General features: G+C 38.8%; 1 long non-coding RNA gene across 5 annotated transcripts in view; it reads right to left on the bottom strand.

Moving 5' to 3' along the window:
- Positions 1 to 6: 6 nt before the first annotated feature.
- The window catches only part of LOC104912274, a 36,564-nt gene continuing 15,743 nt past the window's right edge, over positions 7 to 20,827 (bottom strand). For 2 of the 5 annotated variants that reach the window (XR_794525.3, XR_794526.3), the window contains exons 2-6: positions 7,924 to 7,986; positions 5,496 to 5,695; positions 4,956 to 5,118; positions 3,983 to 4,195; positions 1,018 to 1,097 (exon numbers count right to left, since the gene is read on the bottom strand). This is a non-coding gene — a long non-coding RNA (uncharacterized LOC104912274). Of the gene's footprint in view, positions 2,790 to 3,982; positions 4,196 to 4,955; positions 5,119 to 5,495; positions 5,696 to 7,923; positions 7,987 to 12,196; positions 13,251 to 20,827 lie in introns of those variants that run through there. The other 3 variants (XR_794527.3, XR_002117921.2, XR_794529.3) reach the window with 3 other exon arrangements.

Raw genomic sequence — 20,827 nt, 5'->3', positions numbered from 1 at the left:
AAAAAGCCACATATAAAGCAATCGTGCTGTAGGCAATAATAAACCACTTTAATTAACTAATGGAAAGAAACATCCTGCCAAGGACAGTTTTGATGATTTTCATATTACATCCCATAAGCACCGGGCAATATTTTAGACCAGGGTCAAAGACCTTTTGTCCGAGCATAAGGAGAAAAGGCAGCTCAGAAAACATCTATGTGCTATGCATATTGACCTATATGTATCCATAAAAACCTGGTATGTTTAGTAGTGGCTACCAGTCAGTACAAACAAACGCAATCGCATTCACAGGGAAAATACACCCATTTTACACAACAAGAAAGCCTGTTGGTACATACACTTCACAGTTCGTTACAGACTTTCCTAATTAAATGAATATAACAAGTTGATTAGATTTTAGAAGCTCCGAGAAAAGTCAGATCCACTTATACTGAAAAGTAGGACTCAGAAATAAATTATTCACAGTTGATTAGACTAAGACAAGCATTTCTCAAACATTTCTCAATACTTCAGAAAAAGCGACATATTGAACTCTATTTTACTGTGAGGCTCAAAATGGCAATTAACAGTCCTAAGCTGCATATAAAACCCACTATGAACCACATTTACAAGAACATTGTGTGTGAATCAAATTACGTTATCTTTGGTTTGAAGAACTTAGAAATAATTGCCAATAAGTATTCATGTATAGGACCAATTTTTTGAAACAAGTTATTTTAATTACTACTAGTGTCAGGAGTACATGTAGGCGATTTTATTAGATTTAATGTGTTTAGTGAAGCTCCCTGAACTGTAGCTGGTTTATTTCTCTAGAAGATGAAATATTTAATATATCTTTATTATTCTTACTTTCTAATATCGTATTTATTTGTAAATGAAATCTCAATATCTTATGCTTACAATAATTTCAAAGAAGATACCAGTGTGAAGCATGGTAATGTATCACCAAAGAAATCAGAACATCATGCAGATTTGGGTTTCTATACACCACACTGATAATATAAATATCCTTCAAACTGTATGTCTTTACAGCCATCTGCAATTGTGCCCACACTTGGATTCAGTGATGTACAGGAGCCTTTCCATGAAAGATATAACTGGAAAAAAGGGAGAGAAAGAAGAAGGTCCGTAAGAGGGGAATTGAAAAGCAACAGAAATCATTGCTGATTTTAGACCATCCAGGTAGCAGCTTTATCACTTCTATTGCCCTCGCTCTCAAATATGGAATTCCTTGAACCTACTACTTTCACGTTCTTTAAAAAATATCAAATGATATCGGTGACTTTGTCAATAAATGATCCAAAAAGGAATGCCATTTCCAGATATTCATGCACACAAAAAGATCAAATCTTAACAAATGCCATGCAACCCTTCAAGTCATACTCATGGATATGATTTCCTTTTTCTCATCTTTCCTAATTGCTGAGGCCATACATCCAAACAATTTCAAACACTGCAGTGACAGTCAAAAGGCATAGAGTAAACTGCACAGACCAATCCATGCAAAAATGTTGTGCTGTGCACCTGGAAGCTGGGCTAGGACACCCTGCCTGGCATGCCAGTATGCAGCACATGACCACAGGCATAGTACCGCTGTCTCCTTCCCCAGCAGGATCAGACCCTGCTGGCCCTACAACAGAACAGCTCGAGGAACAGGGCAATAAAGATAAAGCAATGCACCTCTTTGTGATAATCAATATTTTACATTCATCCAATTTCAAAGGATGCCTATTTCTTAATATGCAATATCTTGAACACGTCAATCCCATGCGAAGGTTTTACAGATATCTGCACATAGTCATACTTCAAGGACACAATACTTAAGTGCTTTCCTGAAGTGGTATAAATAAATAGTTTCCCGCTTCTCATCGCCATAATAAATACACACAGAAAGAATTGCTGGTATATACAACAACATCAAAGAGCCCGAAATAGACGTAGTGAACTGTGGTTATAAAAATAAATTTCTAAAAAGAAGAGAGAAGAGAAAAGGAGACAAATGTTCTAATCTTACCTTCATCATAATCTTATTAGCATTTCTCAGTGAGTAGTTCAAGTATCAGTCTATACTCTTATGAATCTGTCTCATAAATATGTCAAGTGCAAAGTATAGTTATTTTAATAGTCTGTGTTGGTGGGCCATCATGGATTTAATTAAGAGACAACTAGTGTATGAAATATGACACAAAAGCACCAGACTAAATGGAGAAATGTTTTACTGCAGACTTAAATCAGGTCCACAGAAATAATGATGATCTGGCCTTAGAAATCCTACTTAAATTTAATTAATGCAGACCAGCACAGACCTGTTCATATAGGAACAAAAAATAGCAGCATTAAAAATAATGATTTAAGCTATAGTGTGTTATTTATAAAGACATTTGCATTATCCCCAACTGCATTATGTTATTTATAAATGTGGTTGGTCTGTGGCTCTTCAATTAATTTTAAGAGGCTGAAAAGGCAAGTCCAGTAAAAATTGTTAAAATACTGTCAGCTGCTTTGTATTCTCTCCAAAATAAAACCTTTGTTAAGGTCTTATTTTGGAGGTTCTCTGAACACTCAAATCATGATGCTACAAGATTGCAGATACCCTTCTAAGTCTGCAATGAAAACTGTATTATTTTCCATCCAAATCTTCTCATCTCCTCTTTCTCCATCTTTCTTTCCCTGTTTTCTCAAAAAGCAGAAGCACAGTCAGCACTGTGAGCAGGCAGGATGATATCTTCCAGTACTGCACAGTCCTTTCTGCTACCATTTTGGTGCAGTGTTTTGACTTCCTAGGAAATCTGGCAAGATACAATGGTTTTCAGAAGTAATGCAAGTGCAAATTCCTTACTACTTCTTTGAGTTTAATATGATTTTAGAAAGAATCCCCTAATTTCATTAAACTATTTAGCTCAATCCTAGCTTGCAAAATCATTGAGAGACAACAACTTTGGTTGCACTAAAGTTGAAAGCAAGGCTTATTATCGATTTACAAAGGCACAGAAGTAGATTCTAAACAGATGCAGTTAAGCATATACCTGTCTGGCAGTAAGAATTGATACCTTGGTCAACTATCAGGATCATGTTATGTACGGTTTCAAGCCTAAGAATTCTCGTTTTCTTGATCTGATCCAGAAGGTACCAGTCATTGCATGCTAATTTTTTTGATTGGCTACCAGTCATTTAGATCTGAATAATCTTTAATTAGTTGGTTGTTTGAGCAGGCCATTAAAGTATTCATAGACTTTATTAACCTTTTATTACTATAGGAGGAGAAAAAAGGCAGCGGTCAGAAAGCAACGTGAAGTGAACCTCATCCCTATTTTCAGAAAATTCTGAACTGGGGACTCTAGCTGCTCTCCAAACACCGTAATTTGGACTGCCAGGAATGTAATAAAAACTGTAAATTGACACAAAAATGAAAGTGCTTGGGAGAAATAAATTCATAACTACTTTTATTTTTTGGTGAAGAAAACATCAAAGGTTTGCAACTCAGCCTGGAAGGCAAAAATGGATAAAAGGAGAGTGCCTATAGTTTCAAAATATTTTTCTCTTTAATGAACAGTTGAAAATATCCATAAATCTCTTCCAGTATCACTGTATTTAAAAAGCAGTCAAGTCTTTTGTGCCTGACATGTTTATAGTAAATCTATCCTCATCTGTCGTGTTTGCATAAATTGTCCAAAAGTTCATCTTGTCTTGGCTGTCTTTCTGTATTCATTAGTCATTTTTTGAGTAAATGAAGGGAAAAAATGCCCAGAAACTCAGGTAATGCATAGAAAGAACTAGACTTCTGATGACTAACAAGGCAAATATAACTTTATTCAGCTAAACTTACAGAAATTCGTTTCTTATTGCCAGGGATGAACTGAACAGTATGAATTATGTGTACAAGTGTGTAGTAAATAAATATAAGCACTTAGAAAGAAATTCTGAATAATATATGATAAGGTAATAATGTAGTCCCAAAACAAGCACTTACGTGAACGCCTACCTAATCAAAGAACTTCTGACAGAGGTCTGGTGTGAGCCATCACATGGATTTAGGATATCTTTGCACCTTACTCTACTAGTAAAATTTACAGTGCAGCAACATGATGTCAAAGCCAATCTTCCATCTTCTTTCTCAGTAAAGGAGACATACATTACAAAAACAAAGAAGTACTGCCATCCGGTACAGCCTGAAACACAGGGCTGGCTAATGCCCCTGGGGAAAAAATGAAGGAAGGGAGACTTGGTTTTTCCATGAGATGGAAGATTGGAGTGCCAGGGGTGTAAGGGCCTGCCCCCCACCTCCCGCGCCCTCTCTGCCAGCCATCCTCCCATCTGGCAGTTTGTCCAGCTCCCATGGCTTCCCTCTTGCTCCCCAGCGGCAGTGGCTGGGGCTGACCCCATGGCCTTGAAGCAGCACAAAATATTCACTTGATGAGAAGGGATGAAGATCAAGGACATAATGTGGTCAGTGGCTCAAGTAATCAGGTGAACAGGTAAGAAATAACTACACAACTGCACCACAGCCAAAGAAACAAGGCAAAAGAAACTTTCCAGTCTAGACTACCATGGAATCAAACCTGAAGATGTGCAGACTGAAATTTACTGTGGCCTACTCAGCACACATCACGCTCATTAGATTTACGAGTAGCAGGGCACTATATCTTTTAGCCCCAGGGCACGTTTTCTGTGATTGCCATTAAAAGTTTTGTTGACAGTGGATTTTTTTGCTGAAGTGCAAATATACAATGGTTTTCTTTTATATAGAAGGTTATATTCACAGAAAGCTATCCACACCTCTGTATTAAATATTTAACAAACAAGTTTGAGATCTGCAGTGATTAAATTATTGAGGTAATTAGCACAATATTTAAGGTTAATGTTCACAGGTAGGTTAATTATATCCTTTCCCAAATTTCTGTTTTCATTTCACTTGACACATGTTGCAATAACAGTGAAAGTGAGACCACACTTACGAGATGGTAGATGAAGCAGCACGTATCACAAAAGGTATCAAACAATAAATGCACACTTCTGAGAGAAGTTTCCTTCAGCACCAAGTCTTAGAGCTTTATATTCATTATGTACCAAAAGTTCTCTTGTCTTCTGGAGTGAACTCCCTTGAATAATACTTCAGATCTGCAAAAAAAAAACAACAAACATTTTCTACAGGACTTGTGGGATTTCTTAGCTTGCAGACTTCATACAGCTCTTACGTTAATTACAAAATAGATAGTGTTTAATGCTTTATATTGAATTCAGTCCACATGCACAACTCCTATTTGCAATATTGCAGACCATAAACAACGTACAGCGCTGAAATTCTCTCTGATTGGACTTCAGTGAGATTACGCCACATCTACTCTAATAAAATTACAGTAAAAATTTGCCTCGATTATCAGCAGAATGCCTGTAAAGAATAAAGAAGGGATTCAAGTACTACAAAGAAGTTTTAGAAAAATGCTCAATGCTTACTCATGCTGAGACAATAGGACTCTGCACCTGCATTTACTTACATAAAGCAAATATCTTCTGCTTTTCCTCAGATTGACTCCCAGACCAGTATCTCCTCACACAGGCTCCTCAGAAGACCGATCGCTGCACAGCCAGGCCCGGTCTGTTCATCTTCTTGTTTCCCTTTAACATGCTGTAATAAAGCTGTTATTGAAAAAGGGAAACAGACTCATTGCTCTCCGGGGGAAGAAGGAAGCCATGACTGTAAGAGACAGAAGAATAAAATGTTTTGTGTTGAATTTACCATTTTGCTGAGCAGAAGGATGAATTCGGAAGTCTACAAAGGATGTGCTTTTTTCCACTGTTATGACTATAAAAATCAATCTCCTGTGTAGAGGAGCGAATCTTTTAACTGTAGCTAGTCAGAACATCTCATTTTCACATTTCATGATGTAAGAAATTCATAGCAGCCTAAATTGCAAATTTGATTTTTTTTAATGCAAAATTTGTTTTTTTATTATTATTATTTAATTCATATCTTATTTTTTATTTTCTTTCAGTATGGTGTTGTTACTTTGTAAATAATTTGATTATTTTGCCACAGCATTGCAAAACGTGAACATGTTGATGCCTGCTGGACCCTGCTGATAAGCAGGCTTGCAAGAAAGGAGCCGGTAAAAATCAGTCTCTGTCCTTTTGAAAAATTAGTTGTAGTAGTTTCACTTTTACTTTACCAAATAGACACTGCAACAATTTTTCTTCCTTTCTTATTTATTGTTCCCACCACTGCAACAAAAACATATGCTTCTCTATCCCACATACACACTGCTACAGATAGAGCCCCCTTCTGTATCACGTCAGCGATGAGCACAGAGGTAGGGATGCTCTGGGCTGCACTGTATTTGCACAAGTGGCTGCTGTGAGTATACACGCAAGCAGAGAAACTGATTTGTGAAAAGCAGTTAGATACCCAACCAGTAATTGTGTGCACAATTACTGTGATTACACATGTAATCACGGTCACTGTGCTTCCAAATGATGCATATGTTATTCTAAACATTCGCTCCTGTGTTACTAAAATTAATGGGAGCTTTTCTGTCAATTTGTATTGATGGAGGATCGAGCACTGCATGTTGTTAACAGTAGCCTTGACATATTCAGAACCACTTGCAATTTTTGCATCCAAAACACCCACTTTTCATTGCTCCTCCAATTAATAAAAGAGAGAAGGACAAAGTTTTTTAGAATGTGTAGGTATATATTTATTATGCATTCACAAACAAATTATCATTTTTGAATAGGGTTCTGGGTTTCACTCAAACTCCACTGATATTAAAAGAAACAGGAGTCTGTATCAAGTTCCTCCTTTAATGTTTCTGCTTAGTTTAGGTTACAGAGATGTGTGTGCATCTGTTGATGGCAAAATCTTTCACTTTTGACTGTCTTGGCTTTCAAGAGTTAACTGGGATTTTGTAGAGAAGATGCTGTGAGATACAGTAGGCATGGTGATAGGTAGTATTTCACATCTAGTCTTTGTCCATGTTCTAACAATGTGCATCAAATGTCTTACTATTGTCTCTTTTTCAGATTAGTTTACAGCCCTGTAGTTCCAGCTGTTTTATTCTGAAACTCTAAAACCCTATCACTAGGGAGTTCTGTGTAATTGACCATAATATGCACCACATTATCCATTTCAGGAACTGTGCTGAAAGACAGCAGCAATAAGGGGTTTTCTAAAGGCAGTCTGGTTTACGCTAATGGATCTAACAGGAAGGAAATGCAATTTGAAAGAAGCTGATGCATATGTTCTATTGTTGAATATAATGTTTGATTTAATTATTAACTGTCTGTGATGGAAAGTCAGATCCTGCTCAGTTCTGCTTACAGTTTGGTACTCTGCTACCGGTAAAAACAGACAAGATTCAGTCTGAGGATTTAAGAGTCCTTTGTAAAATGTTGACGTTTAATTGTGCTTTTCTAAAATATCAGCTGAGGAACCTCATTCACATGCTTCTTCCATAAAGGCTCACTTACTTTTATCAATCCAAAAATACAATATGGAACCTGACTCTTCCTTTTTTCACCTGCATAAATCAGGAGATTATCTAAGTTAATGAAGTGCTGTAATTATTTAAATAAATACCATCTGAATTGAGTTTATATTCACTGCTGTTCCTGAAACATTCTTTTTATTATTTTATGCATTTCATGTTGCAAACATAGCACTGCAGTCAATCTCCTCCTTTCTCATTTAGAGAGTGCACAATGGACCCACGGGAAGTTTTAGGAAGGAGTTAAGAAGTGCTGGCATGACTTTACCTATCCTTCTTTTATCAGGGACAGAGGATTTGGCAGCCAATTTCAATCCAATTCTATAATTGGTGTTTTGTGATTTCTAGTAAATTGTTGCATTGTGTTACAGAGGTCCTTAATTCCATGTGTGGGCGTTAACATGGTGTAAGGAGTGAATTCATTATGAAGATGTCTTACCTGAAAATCCATTATTCCTTTCCTCACCATGGTGACTCCTATCAAACTCACTCATAACGTAGTCTGGAAAGAAATAGGCATTCATGCTAAACTGCTGCATTTTCAGAGGAGGTAAAAATCACAGCTCTCTTGCATGATTCAGACAAAAACAGTAGTTTAACACCACCAGTAAACAAAGTAATTGGGCAAGGTAATTTCAGTTTTGCAGTTTGTATCTGTCTGGTGAGATTATTATCTCTGACACTATCTTATGCAGATGCAGGACTGGAGCTGATATTAAACAATAGTAATGATATTTGGAGTTCATCTAGTATGATCTTCATTGTTTGTGAGAGTGGCTTCCACATAGTTATTTGATCTATAGCTTCTCATCTTTCATTAAACATATATTTCTACATATAGTGCACACAGCATTAGCTCTGTGGGATGCATTTTCCTTTGCAAAGTCAAAAGGGATTGGTTACATTTCTCATCAGGATAAACAGAGAAATGAAGTTCCTAGAAAATACACTACCACACCTCAAACGCTTAATTGATTTAGACGGATTAAGAGAAAATAGAGACCCCCCTCCACAGTGTATTCCCATTCTTGGTGTCAATCAGCAGGCTTCCGTCAAAGAGCTGCCACTGCAGCAAAATCCATCTCAGATTAATCCGGAGAATTCTGCTTGTAATCTGTTCTCAGCTGTACGGACCTGAGAAGATTTCAGAGCTTTTTAAAAACCTCACATATTTTGAATATTTTTATTTAAAAAAGTATTTGACATCTGAGATCAAAAGACACCCAAGCTGCTTTATTCCCTGACTCTCACCAGAAAGGATTTCTGCTGGGCCTTTCCTGAGTCTAAAACACCACAAAACCAACATTTCTTGTCCTTCTTCAGGGCACCTGCTTGCCAGAAACCAACAAATGCCAAGATAAGCGATTTCTTTTCAAAACTGAATCAAGCTCAACACAGGTATGAGCCAAGGTCAGCTCTAGCCTTGGCTACGGCTTTCTCTTAGTTTCACTGTTACTCCCATTCCTAATTAAAAGTTTATTGAAGCACTTTGCATACTTTACCATATTAAAGAAGCAATTATCAGAGTGAAAAGAAAAACTGTCAATTCTGAAAATAGATTGGACTGTTCATGTGTCATTCTCAGTATATGCTGAAATATCCAGAAAAACGTGGCTCACACCGTGGATTGCACCAGATACCCACACACATACAAGTAACCCTCCCCCCACCCTCTCCACCTGAGGCTCATTTTTTGCAAAACACACACATAGAATTGAGCTGTGCTTTCTGCCGGTGGAGCGAACTACGATGGAGCAGAGCACAAAGGAGTCTATTTTTTCTGTGGCATACATAGGATTTTCCCGCAGAGCACAGTGTGAGAATTAGGATCAGATGCTCCTTGTCACCTGCACATTGCAGGCTCAGGGGGAAGCAGGCTGGTTCTTGTTCGTGGATCTCATGACCAGACGTCGTGTAAGGCCCCATATATATTGAACATCAAATCATCTGCAAATCAGGAGCACCAAATTTTTACCCAGCTCATCCTCCTGTCTCAGCCGTGCCAGAACTCATCCTGCTTGCGCCCCCAGTATTCCTATGCCATTAGAGTTGGTGCCACCACTTCACATTCCCTTCTCCTTCTCAATGTGCAGCTCCCCGCACTGTCTGTGCTTTGTCTCCATCTTGAAGTAGTACCCTGTACAGCTCACACATATCCAAGAGGGAGACTGAAAAGGATGTTAGTGGCTACACACAAGGGCAATTGAAAAAGCATGCTATGGAAATCATATTCATAGAGAAAAAGAAATGAACTCACACAGGTGTTTCGCTACTTCTGCTGTGATTCCTCTAGGCATCAAAACAGGTGAGTTTGCTGCATGCTAATCAGGAAAAAAGAACATCTGAAATATGCATCTGCACATGAGCATCTGTGCAGAGTTTCTCCGAACCAGTTCTCTAGTGCATTTCTTTTCCTATGTGGGCCTCTTTTGTACTTTCTTGTGCCAAGAGGCTTATTTTGTATAGGTGAAGAGACCCCCATCCACCAGCCATCAGGGAGTGCTATTAATATGCAACATCTTGAATGCATGAGCTGAATGACAAGCTGGCAGAGTTTGAGACTGTGTGGTCCAAGTTTATGTCTCTCCCTGAAGAGGTGAAAAGCCCCTTCTCCATATCTCTGCCAAATTGTGCCAGAGCTAAAAGAAAGAAGAATGGGCAACCTATTATTTATTTATTTATTTATTGCTTCTCTCTTCCTAATACCTTATTTCTCCTGGCCACAGTCAGTGTGAATTGGCCTGTATCACACAGGCTGCTACTGTTTAATTTCAAAACAGATCACAATAGCAGAGCTTGTGGTTTTGCAAACTGTTTGTGGAACAAATCAGAAATATCTGTTAAGACCTTCTATGCATGTGCTGTTTTTTGGAGCTGTGAACACTCTCTATGTTGTGTCCCTAAAATACTGAATTAAATTATGGTCTTGAATTTTAGGCATGTTTACAGTTTTCTTTTAGTTGCCCAGCGTCACCATGTAAGGCTCAACTTGCCTACATTTTCAGCCTATATTACATGCCTGCATAGGTAAAAAGGGCAATCATGGTATTCTGAGTAACTTTGTCCTATCACCTGCACCTATCAACTGCTCAACTTTGAGGCGTTAAGAAAGAATTAGAGAAACAAGCAGACGTAAATTAAAGCAATTGCTTCAGAATTCTGTGATAGAAGAGAGAGATCTCAAATGGACTGGCATATGTCCACCCATCCTAACGGCAACTTCTAATATGTGAGTAGGACTGAAACAAGCCCATCCTGGACAGCTTCCCTTGGTGGGGCTATTCCCACTGAGTGCAAGCGGAATGGCTTTCTACCTGTGAACGGCAGTGTGGAAGCAGGCTCCAGCTTTGCTTTGGGATCTCACAAGCCACGAGTTCCAGACCAGCAACCTGTCAGAAACATCTTTCTTGCTGGAACGTGGCCTGATCAGCACAGTCTGCCCCAGCCTCCATGCAGAGGTACCAACAGAAACAGCAAACTGGCCTTTTTCAGATACCAGCTGTTAACCTGGCATCCCTGCTTCCCTCTGTGCACGCCTTTGTCATTTACTGAGTCTGTGCCTGCTGAACAGCTCTTGGAATGAGTTAAAATGACTTTTGGGATGTTTTCTCTTGCCTTAAAGGACTCATCTGCTTTGTTTTTTTCCCCCAGTCACAGCAGAACATAGAAAATGATCTACCCAGAAAATGTGAAAAATGGTTTCCATGTAAATTGAAGGTAATGTCAGCCAAATTAATTTGTTAACTTAATGTCTAAAAATCATTTCATATTCCACACTTGCAACTCATACTCTTTCTTATTTTCTACATAGTTGATCCTCTTTTTAACTGCTGCAACCATTTTTCACCATTCCACAAAGCAGGCTCAACTTACACATGATGCTTATCGTCACAAGGGAAATATCATCCTTTATTCCTTTGTATGAGATTTAAGTCCTATCCCTTTCCTGAGAAAATTTCCAAGTATCTTACATAAGCAAAATTCCTTTTGATTCAGCAGTGAGAGCTCATTGGGAAGGTCAGTGCTAACAGAGAAACAAAATTACTAGCCAAAGAAATCATTTTGTGGAGCAATGTGAGAAAAACAGAAACCTAGATTTGAGTTTGGTAATGTTAAAACACACTTACGAATACGTATTTTTATAATCTTATTGAAAATATGTCTTTTTTCAAAAATCACTCATATAAATGTGTTAAAATTTAAATAAGATCAAGAACCTCATAAAATAGACAATCTATTGATAGGCTTCAGCATGGGCATACAGGAGAGGCCAGCAAATACCCTCACTGATACTTGAAATTTAGGAAATATTGATTTTGAACAGCTTGCCCACACAAATAGTGAAGAGATTTTCCAGCAGAAGAGTTACCAGGGTAATTTAAACTTGGGCTGATACATCTTTGTTGTTTGTGTGCATGTAACCTCCGTGAGATCACAGACTGATGCTAGGCACAGGCCTTCCAAAGAAGCAAAAATCAAAGCTTTGAATCATGCATTCATGGGCTTCTTGCTGAGAGAGAACTGAAATAATTTTAAATAAAATTCCTAGGTATTGAATAAACACTGTTGCAGCATGGATAGCAGCAGCAGAAGCCAGCAGTCCCAGGCTGCTGCCCTGGCTCTGCCCTACATCATGCAAGCAGCCTCTGCAGCAGCAGCACCTGGAAGGTTTGTGGCTACCAGAGGAGCCTGCTCTGCATGAACCCACGTACCCTGCTCAGGCTGTCCTCTCGTGCCATTGCAGCAGGGAACACCTCTCCTCTGCACTTGCTGTTGGCAAGACAGCTGTGGATTTCCTTAAAATAAGAGGCCTGGAAATAGAAGGATATTGATTTAGGTCATCTTGTCAATCACAAGAAAGTACATCCCAGCAGGTATTACTTAAGGAGTGTTTGCAACAGGATGCCTTTGTTTCTAGAGACCAATGGATATTGGACCAGCTATTTTTAATGCTGGTCAGATGAGCTACGATCTTTCAAAAATTTCATCTGAGACAAAATATTTTGCGGGATTTAAGCAAGACCAAGCAAAATAAGTTTTTGGCTGGGCCAAAATAAATTGGTTTCACCAAAAGCTTCACTAGCACCTTCAGTGGCAGCAGCAGCTGGAGGGAATGCTGAGCAAGGCACTGCCCAGCTGGGCTGAGCTCGCAGAACACCTGGGCTCACTGCCCTCCCACACTGCTGTTGGCACCTGTGTTGCCGAGGCTTCTGAGTATGATGACATGGTGAGATAGCTGTTTTTTCTGAAATGCTACTCAAAGAATCACAGAATCATTAAAGTTGGAAAGACACTACAATCACCTAGTCCAGCCATCAGCTCATCACCACTTCACCACTAACCATGGCTCTCTGTGCCTCATCTACCCTTTGCTTTAAAAACCTCCAGGGAAGGTGATTCTGCCACCTCCCTTGGCAGCCTGTTCACACAGTCCACCACTCTTTCTGAGAAGAAATTTTTCCTAACATCCAATGTGAACCTCCCCTGATGCAACTTAAAGCCATTAGCTCTTGTTACTGACACAGGTCAGCAGCCTACCACCATTTGGATCATGCTATGCTACTCCCTATCCATAGCAGAAAGGACGCTGCCCACCAGACGCCTGCAGCACCACAGCCCCTAGCACGTATGGCCAACACTGGCACTTGCTGCCAGCACAGAGGGGGCAGCACAGGGACCTACAGCACAGGGCTGCACAGCCAGGCTCACCAGACCCATGGCAGAAAGGACTGCCAAGTAGCTATACTCATATAGCTTCAAAGCAGAAAAACTACCAGGGACCCCCAAAAAATAGAAACAAAAAGGTCTTTTTAATAGTCCTACACTGCTCTTACCATGAGCTCTAAGTACTTAGTGAGGAAGTGACCTTTACAAAATTATTGTTTATGATATCTCGGTGTGTGCCAGTATAGGCACAAAGAGTATTCCAATTTATTTAAAAGGTTACATATCAAAACTGCATATGCAGTACAACCATGTTATCACATTGTATAGCTTTTACACAAGAAATCCAATCCTTTGCATGCATGCCTTCTAGGCACTTGGGCTAAATTCCTTCAGTATCAAAACTAGAGATGAAGTAAAATGTAACAAAATAATTTATTCATTCTTATTTTCTTGTTTTTGAATTGTCTACAAATCTCTTTGAAACCTCCCCAGATAATTCCTGGTTTCAAATTACTCACAAATTTCTTGCAATAAATAATTTTCTAGCTTGCAGACTATTCAAACATGGGATTCAAGGTGCTCAGCACCTTTGCAAGCAAAGCATGCTGAATAATTCAGTTGTCTCAGTTTCAGAAACCTGATCTGATTTCTTTCAAGCTGCATGACCCTCTTAGGGTACCTTATGCATCATAAACAACCTTCCCTCACCCACTGTGCATTGGAGGTTCTGGCTTTGCAGGCTGAGGGGATGACCCAGCCCTACCCAACACCTGCCCTCAAGCTGACTCCAGTAACTGAGTAGGAGCAGTGCTTTCCCTGCACAGTATTTCAGTTCTTCAGTCCCCAAGTAAGAGAGTGCCCAAAACCAGCCACAGAGAATGTGCTTTTCATGTGACAGGATAAAAGATGAAATCAGGACACGTTCCAGCAAAACAAGTGGCTAGGCTCTTAGAATCTCACAATCATTAAGTAAATTTGGAAAACACCACTCAATCATCTAGCCCAACCATCATCCCATCCCACCATGCCTGTTAAACCATGTCTCTCAGTGCCACATTTTCACATTTCTTGAAAATCTTCAGGGACGGTGACTCCACCATCCTGGGCAGCCTGTTCCAATGCCTTAACACTCTGAGAAATTTTTTTTCATAATATCAAACGTCTTATGCACTACACTGGTGAAACTCACAAAAATAAAAACTAAACTAAAATTAAACAAACAAACAAACAAACAACAACAACAAAAAAACAACCAATTCTAGATTGCAATTATTAACAAACACCCTTCCTTGCCCTGGCAAGATCAGCAGCACAGTGGGCTGGTGCAAACTTTGCCCAGGCTATTCACCTCGAGCAGTGCCCCTTCCTTCCTCGGGGTGTTTCAGCTCACCTCCTCTGAGCCAGCCCAGGGTCCTGTGGCAACTCTGCAGGTTCCTGGCATCTTTACATGTCACAGTTCGGGTCTTAACCTGTTCTACCCGGCCCAAAGATGGGTCAGGTATACTTCTCTTCTCTCAGTGTCCGGGATACAAACATCAATGTGTCACGCAGGACACGTTCTGTCCTTGTACTCACGCACTGACAGGTTTCTTCCCCTTGTCATAGAAGAATTCCTCAACTGTCCCTTCCATTATACTCCTTAATATGAATTATTTTTTTTTGCAGGTCATTCTGCAAGCCACAACACACTCAAGATCACACTTAAACTTGATATACCACAAGAACTATTTTATATAAACATCTTATTGGATTTAGAGCTTCTTACAAGTTAGAAGAAACTTATAGAAACCACAGATCTCATTTTGGAGTCAAATGACAGTAATCAATCACATGCACACTGCTTTTTCTAAGCTACTTCAAATTATCAGCCACTGCACTCTATCATGACTCTTGTGTCTTAAGCAGTTAAAACACCCAACTACTTTCTTAAAATGATTCTGCCTGGACGTAGTCATGGAAATTACTGGTGACAATTTCCTGACAGCACAAAATGAGGAGAAGCCAGCTTCTAAGATTCACTTCATGCTCAACTACAGTGTTCAATACATTAAAAAAAGAAAATCCTGAAATAGAAATCCACACTGTTTCTTATTTTCTTACATTTGTTCTTCTCATTTGTTTCTTCTCCTCAATGATTCCCATAGTTAACAAAGTAAGGGTTCATCGATGGTCTCCACACAGACAAAACTTTCCTTGTGTCCTTCAGATATGCGACATGGTGTGAAATTCAAATGTCACAATTCTAAGAATTTGTTGCTAAGTGTTTATTTTCTGTATCTGAAAAGTCTGATTGAAAATTTGTCTTTGCAAATATTCATGAAAGTTAATTTCAAGTGCTTATATGCTCATAGACAGCAAATTCACCAGAAGTCATAGACATGATCAATTTGGAGTTCATTCCTGAATTTTAATGAATATTCATAGACATTTTCAACTATTCCTTTAACTTCAGTAGAGACTCATCAGCACTCATTTGCACCTCATTTTTATTAGTGCAAATCGGGACTAGAGACACTGAAATCAACAGTTAAAATTATCTGAAAAATGCTTAAAGAACAGAATTGAGCCATACTTTCTTATCTTCAAATTGAATAAATCTAGTTTCTTTTTTATTAAAAGCTGAGAATAATCTGTGATCTTCTGAAGTTATTGTTCTGCTGTCAGCTAGAACTATTTATATGCTCTGATACCAAACACTTCTTTACTTCTTCCCAATCCTTAAAAAATAATTCATCTGCAATATTTTTTCCTCATTTCCTTGGATTCAGTTTAAATAAAGTTTATAAATCTCTAATAAAATGATCTAATATGAGTTGGTCTAAAATACTGCAAAGTTGAATATTAAGAATTCTTTCACCCATGAAAACTTTGACAATATTAAGAAAATGGTGGAAAGTATTTTAGACAACAAATGTAAAAGGTTGCCAGTCACTTCCTTGTTGAAACACTTTCCTAAGGAGCAGTAATAGTAATATTATCAGATTATTTATAAGTTTCAAGTTGCTCGTGTGACTTACTCTATGACAACTGTATGACCAAATTTTAAAATCACATTGTTTTGAAAAGCTTTAGACCTGGAACTTTCTCTTCTTCACATCTTATGATTTATTATTTCTCAATTTGAATCTGAACTCGGCCATTCCTCATTTTTCTTGACTTTAAATTTATCTTGAAATTCTGGAATGACTCCTCAAGCTGGTAAACTGGGACTGTATTAAAGGTTGCATTTTCAAAGATATTCTAGATGATTTAGAAGTATAAACGTCTATTGACTCGTAGGCTTCAAAATGCCTTAGTCATTTTTTATAAGGGGACCATATGTCTGGGGTTATTTGGCTCTTTCAGCTTTCTTCCCAACATTACTTCATCAAAGCGATGCACAATAACATACATTGAGTTACATCACAAAAGCTAACAGAGGTAATTATGTTACAGCTATTCAGGCTTGTGCTCCCCCACATCAGACAAAACGCCAGTGATGAACGCGATGCCAGTCATTCTTGAAGACTAACTAAGCCCTTCTTCATCCTTTCTCACAGAAAACAGTGTGAAAAAGTGTCTTTTAAGAGTATATTCTCCAGTATTGCTGTACAGTGTAGAAGTCACAGATGCAATATTCGTAGTTATTGTTTGCATTTATATGGAGCTAGTTCTCTTGAAACTCTGGGCACAAAACCCAGAAAGCTAAGAAATCCAAAATGAAGTAGAGATCAGCTTTTTTCTTTTTTTCTTCCGTTTTTTTTTTCTTTTTTAGGTGGAACCATTTTTGTTAGATTATCCTAACATCTAAAATCAATATTTTTCTCCCTACTTACTCTTTTTCAGTGCCAGCTTCTGGGCATGTTTTATACAAAGCAAAGTGAAAGGTTTGGCTTTGAAGTCGCAGAAAACTCACTGGCCAAGTGCATCAGCAATTCACAGAAAGACACATGAAGGCATAGAGCAGATATTTGGTACAGATCAGAGAAACTACAGAAGCCACTGTTTCAGTTCAGCCTCATTTATTAGAAAGAATTGACATGATACTCTTTGTTGGAGTCCCTGCTATATTACTTACAGAACAACAGGTCAAACTTTATGAGTAATTTCTATTCCTGCCTCTTGCAGATGCAAAGGTCTTTACCACAATTGGATCATTTACCTCCCCAGAGATAAGGCATTGTAATTCCATCCCGCCTGATTGCTCTTCACCTTTATTTCTAGATCACATTCTCCTGTTTTGCAATAATCACTAATTACCTACAATTCTGAAAATACAATCAAAACATGACATTTATTTCCTTGAATTTCCTTCTGTGTTGGAACACTGTAACACTCTCATACTTCTGATGCTGACTGATTAGATAAGATACACCTTAGTTGAGGAACCTGGTGTAAAACAGGCTTTAATTCTGACTGCAAAATTGTGCAATATTCTTCAGAACAAATAGCTTCCACCCTTGTCCACTTTCCTTCCTTATTCTCCCCGTAGCCATTTACTCAACCCTGAGACTCTGAAGATTGTAGTAGCTGTTAGTCTACATGAAGAAACTGTTACATTCACACCAAATATGATATGCAAATACTCCATTGTAATTCATCTGTTTCTTTAGGCTAATTTATATTTTAATGAATTTGGTCATTGGGAATTCAAGTACTTTAGCTTCAAAAATAGAGCTTGTTGAAAACCTTTTGCTGAAAGATAATTTTCAAGCAGGTTTTTAGCCAGCTCAAATCATTGCTGCCTTATTTAGTGAAACAACACTTCAATAAATAAGACAGAAATGTGACTTAATATAATAGCCCTTAATCTTGCGTATGAAATACAGGGATAGCAGAAAAAGCATTGCACAAATAGGATAATAGTCAAGCTACTTCTGAGGTACTATGTAGTTACAAACCACATTCTGAAAATTATTCTAAGATGACTTTGTCATTATTTTGTTGCAGGAGTAGCTTTTTTTCCAGAAAATAATTGAAATTAATTTAAAAAATGCCATTAAGATTTAATAGACAAGCTCTACTCAAGCAGCCGCAGGAACGGAACTACAGGAACAGCCATAATGCAAAAGCAGTGGTGCCCTGCCTGGAGTCACCACGGCTGATGGGAACATCACCTGTATCAAACCTCCTACTAACCTGAAGAAACTGTAAAGAGAGCACAGCCCCAGTATGGGCAATGACACGTCGTTGTGGTGGGGATATCCAGAACTCACCTGGTAAAGCAAATTCTGACATTAAAATTTCCTTGGGAAGGGTGTAAGCCTTGCCTGCACTGGGTGTGGCACTGCCTAGCTGATCCTTCCGAGTTCACACAGAAGCTTAAAGGCAATTTTCCTATAGAAAAGCACCAAATTTGCATTTCACCTAGGCTGAATTTAGTCTGACGTCTGTACAAACCAGATTTTCCATGGGCAATGCTCAGCTACAGGAAATCTGAGCTTCTAAAGAAACCCCTCACACAACGGACATTTTGGAGCTCGTTCATTCGCCAGGGATTGCTGACGGGTGCTGCCTGGAAGCCTGCGGTGCCGTGGCCAGGCTCTAGTCCTGCAGGGTGGCAGTTGTTGGCTCTTTAAATAGATTACTTCAGTCTTGATGGAAAGAACATGCAGATTCAAGATCATAGTCGGGAGGAGGGGGAAAGACAGAACGAGATTTAAGAGAGAGATCACTAACAAACCTCACATGCGGAAAACAATGGCAGTAAAATCCCAATGACAGAACAATCATTTATGTCATACCAGTTTGAGAGAGCATCGATTTAAATGGTGTAATCAGATCCATTTATTGCAAGAACTAAAAATACATGGAAACTGTGAAAGTAGATACAAATACATCCTTAAAATGTACATCCTACATTTTAAACCAGTAGCATAGCTTTACTCAATTAGAATGAAATTCATCTTTTAAGAAATATCTAATTGGGTATGATAAACTTATTTTATGTTAAAAGAAAGACATTGATGACTCCTAATTATACACATACGTGTTCCCTAAGTAAATTAGTTATTGTTAAAGCCATTAACGCTGAGCACGGCGTTATACAACAGTGTCATCTAGTGGTCAGCGGTCGGACTCCCCGCTTCAGCTGGAAGACGGTCAATAAATAGGTAACAACAACAACGAGGTGTGCTCATCTGTTTGCTTAAAAGATTGCATTGTTTCATATAGCTAAGTAAATCACCACTTATTCCATCCAGTATGGTGGCAGGTATCTCAACACGCTGACAGGAGGCACGGAAGGACCAACACTTGGGCACTGGGAAAAGGCAGGGCACGCCTATGCTACCCATCACTGAAAGCAAGGGCTGTGCCAGGTGCTTCTGCCATGACAGCAACAAGGCAGGCTTGGTTTGTTCCTCTGCCTCCAGATTTGTTTTCTAAACTCCTTTTGCTCCATATTTACTGCTCAGGTTGGGGAAGTTTGGGGCCAGCTGGGGGTGTACAGCAGAGAGCAGTCCTGGCATATCCCTCATCACAGCACGGTTCAACTCACCTCCTGGCTCAGGTTTGCAGTTCCTCACATTGAGCTCTTTTGCTTGACACCGTCTGCCCCTGCTGTATCCAAGAAAGCTCACTAATACTCTGCTTTTTACCACCCAACCAGCCTGCACTGGGGGAGGATGCTATTAGCATGTGCTGCCTCCAATTGCCACATTTGAGACAAAACACACAATGGAATAAATAATTGTATTTCACAAACCTGCATCCTGGGAGTATTTTGTAACTGATGGGAAACAGAAAAAAGTAATGTGATGACAACACACCTGAAAACCTATGCACCACCATGGCCCTGAACAATCTACCATCAGTCCCATATCTACTGGTAGATCACACTGTAACAAAAATAAGAAATGTATATTCTAGAACTTGCTAAAATTTCTGGATAATGAAATGACATTGCGAGTGTAGTTTTGAGAGGGACACCTCCTACAGGGTTTGGTAAAAGCCGTGTTCTATTAGTTATAGACCTTTAAAATGCAATACTACATACATTGATAACAATGGTCAGACACATAGAAAAAGCATTTCTCAGCTTATTGCTGTAACAGGTTACTCTTCTTCCCAGAAAAGCCTTGGGGCCTGATACTAGTGATCTTGACAAATCAAGACAATCTGACATCACAAAGTTGTCAGACTAGCAAGCTGTGATCTTTAAGAAAACCAAACAAAATTCAGATTTGACTTTAGTTTGCAGTTTGCACTGCTTTTTTCCAGACGAGTCTACTAACTAACCTAACATTTTCCTAAAGAATTGAGCCTTTATTTCTCAACACAAAAATATTATTGAGATCATAAAAAGTCTGGATTAAATTTGGAATGTGTTGTTATGATCTACAAAAAAAATCAGAATATATTATACACAGATCTTCAGCATTAATCGATTGCAACCAGTATTGTATTTAGTACTCCCCCCTGATCAATGATATTATGAAAAGAAAGAAAGAAAGAAAGAAAGAAAGACATGGTAGAAATTGGCTTCTTTGTCAAGGTTTTTTGGAGGTAAGAAGTAAATCAACAGCCAGGTTTAATGTATCAAACCTGATCTCAACCCAGTGTGGGCTTTTCCCTCTTCTCCACTGCTGGGTCCACTTACCAGGATTTTTCTCTCAATCCAACACACCAAGAAGGGCTTCACTAAGTCAGCATTCTTCAATTGGATCGTTCCAGTGATCAATAGAGAAAGGACAATG

The sequence above is a fragment of the Meleagris gallopavo genome, chromosome 10 (assembly GCF_000146605.3).
Source record: "Meleagris gallopavo isolate NT-WF06-2002-E0010 breed Aviagen turkey brand Nicholas breeding stock chromosome 10, Turkey_5.1, whole genome shotgun sequence".
Lineage (NCBI taxonomy): Eukaryota > Metazoa > Chordata > Aves > Galliformes > Phasianidae > Meleagris > Meleagris gallopavo.
Note: the sequence above shows the minus strand (reverse complement) of the source record. Positions and strands in the feature narration are given on the sequence as shown.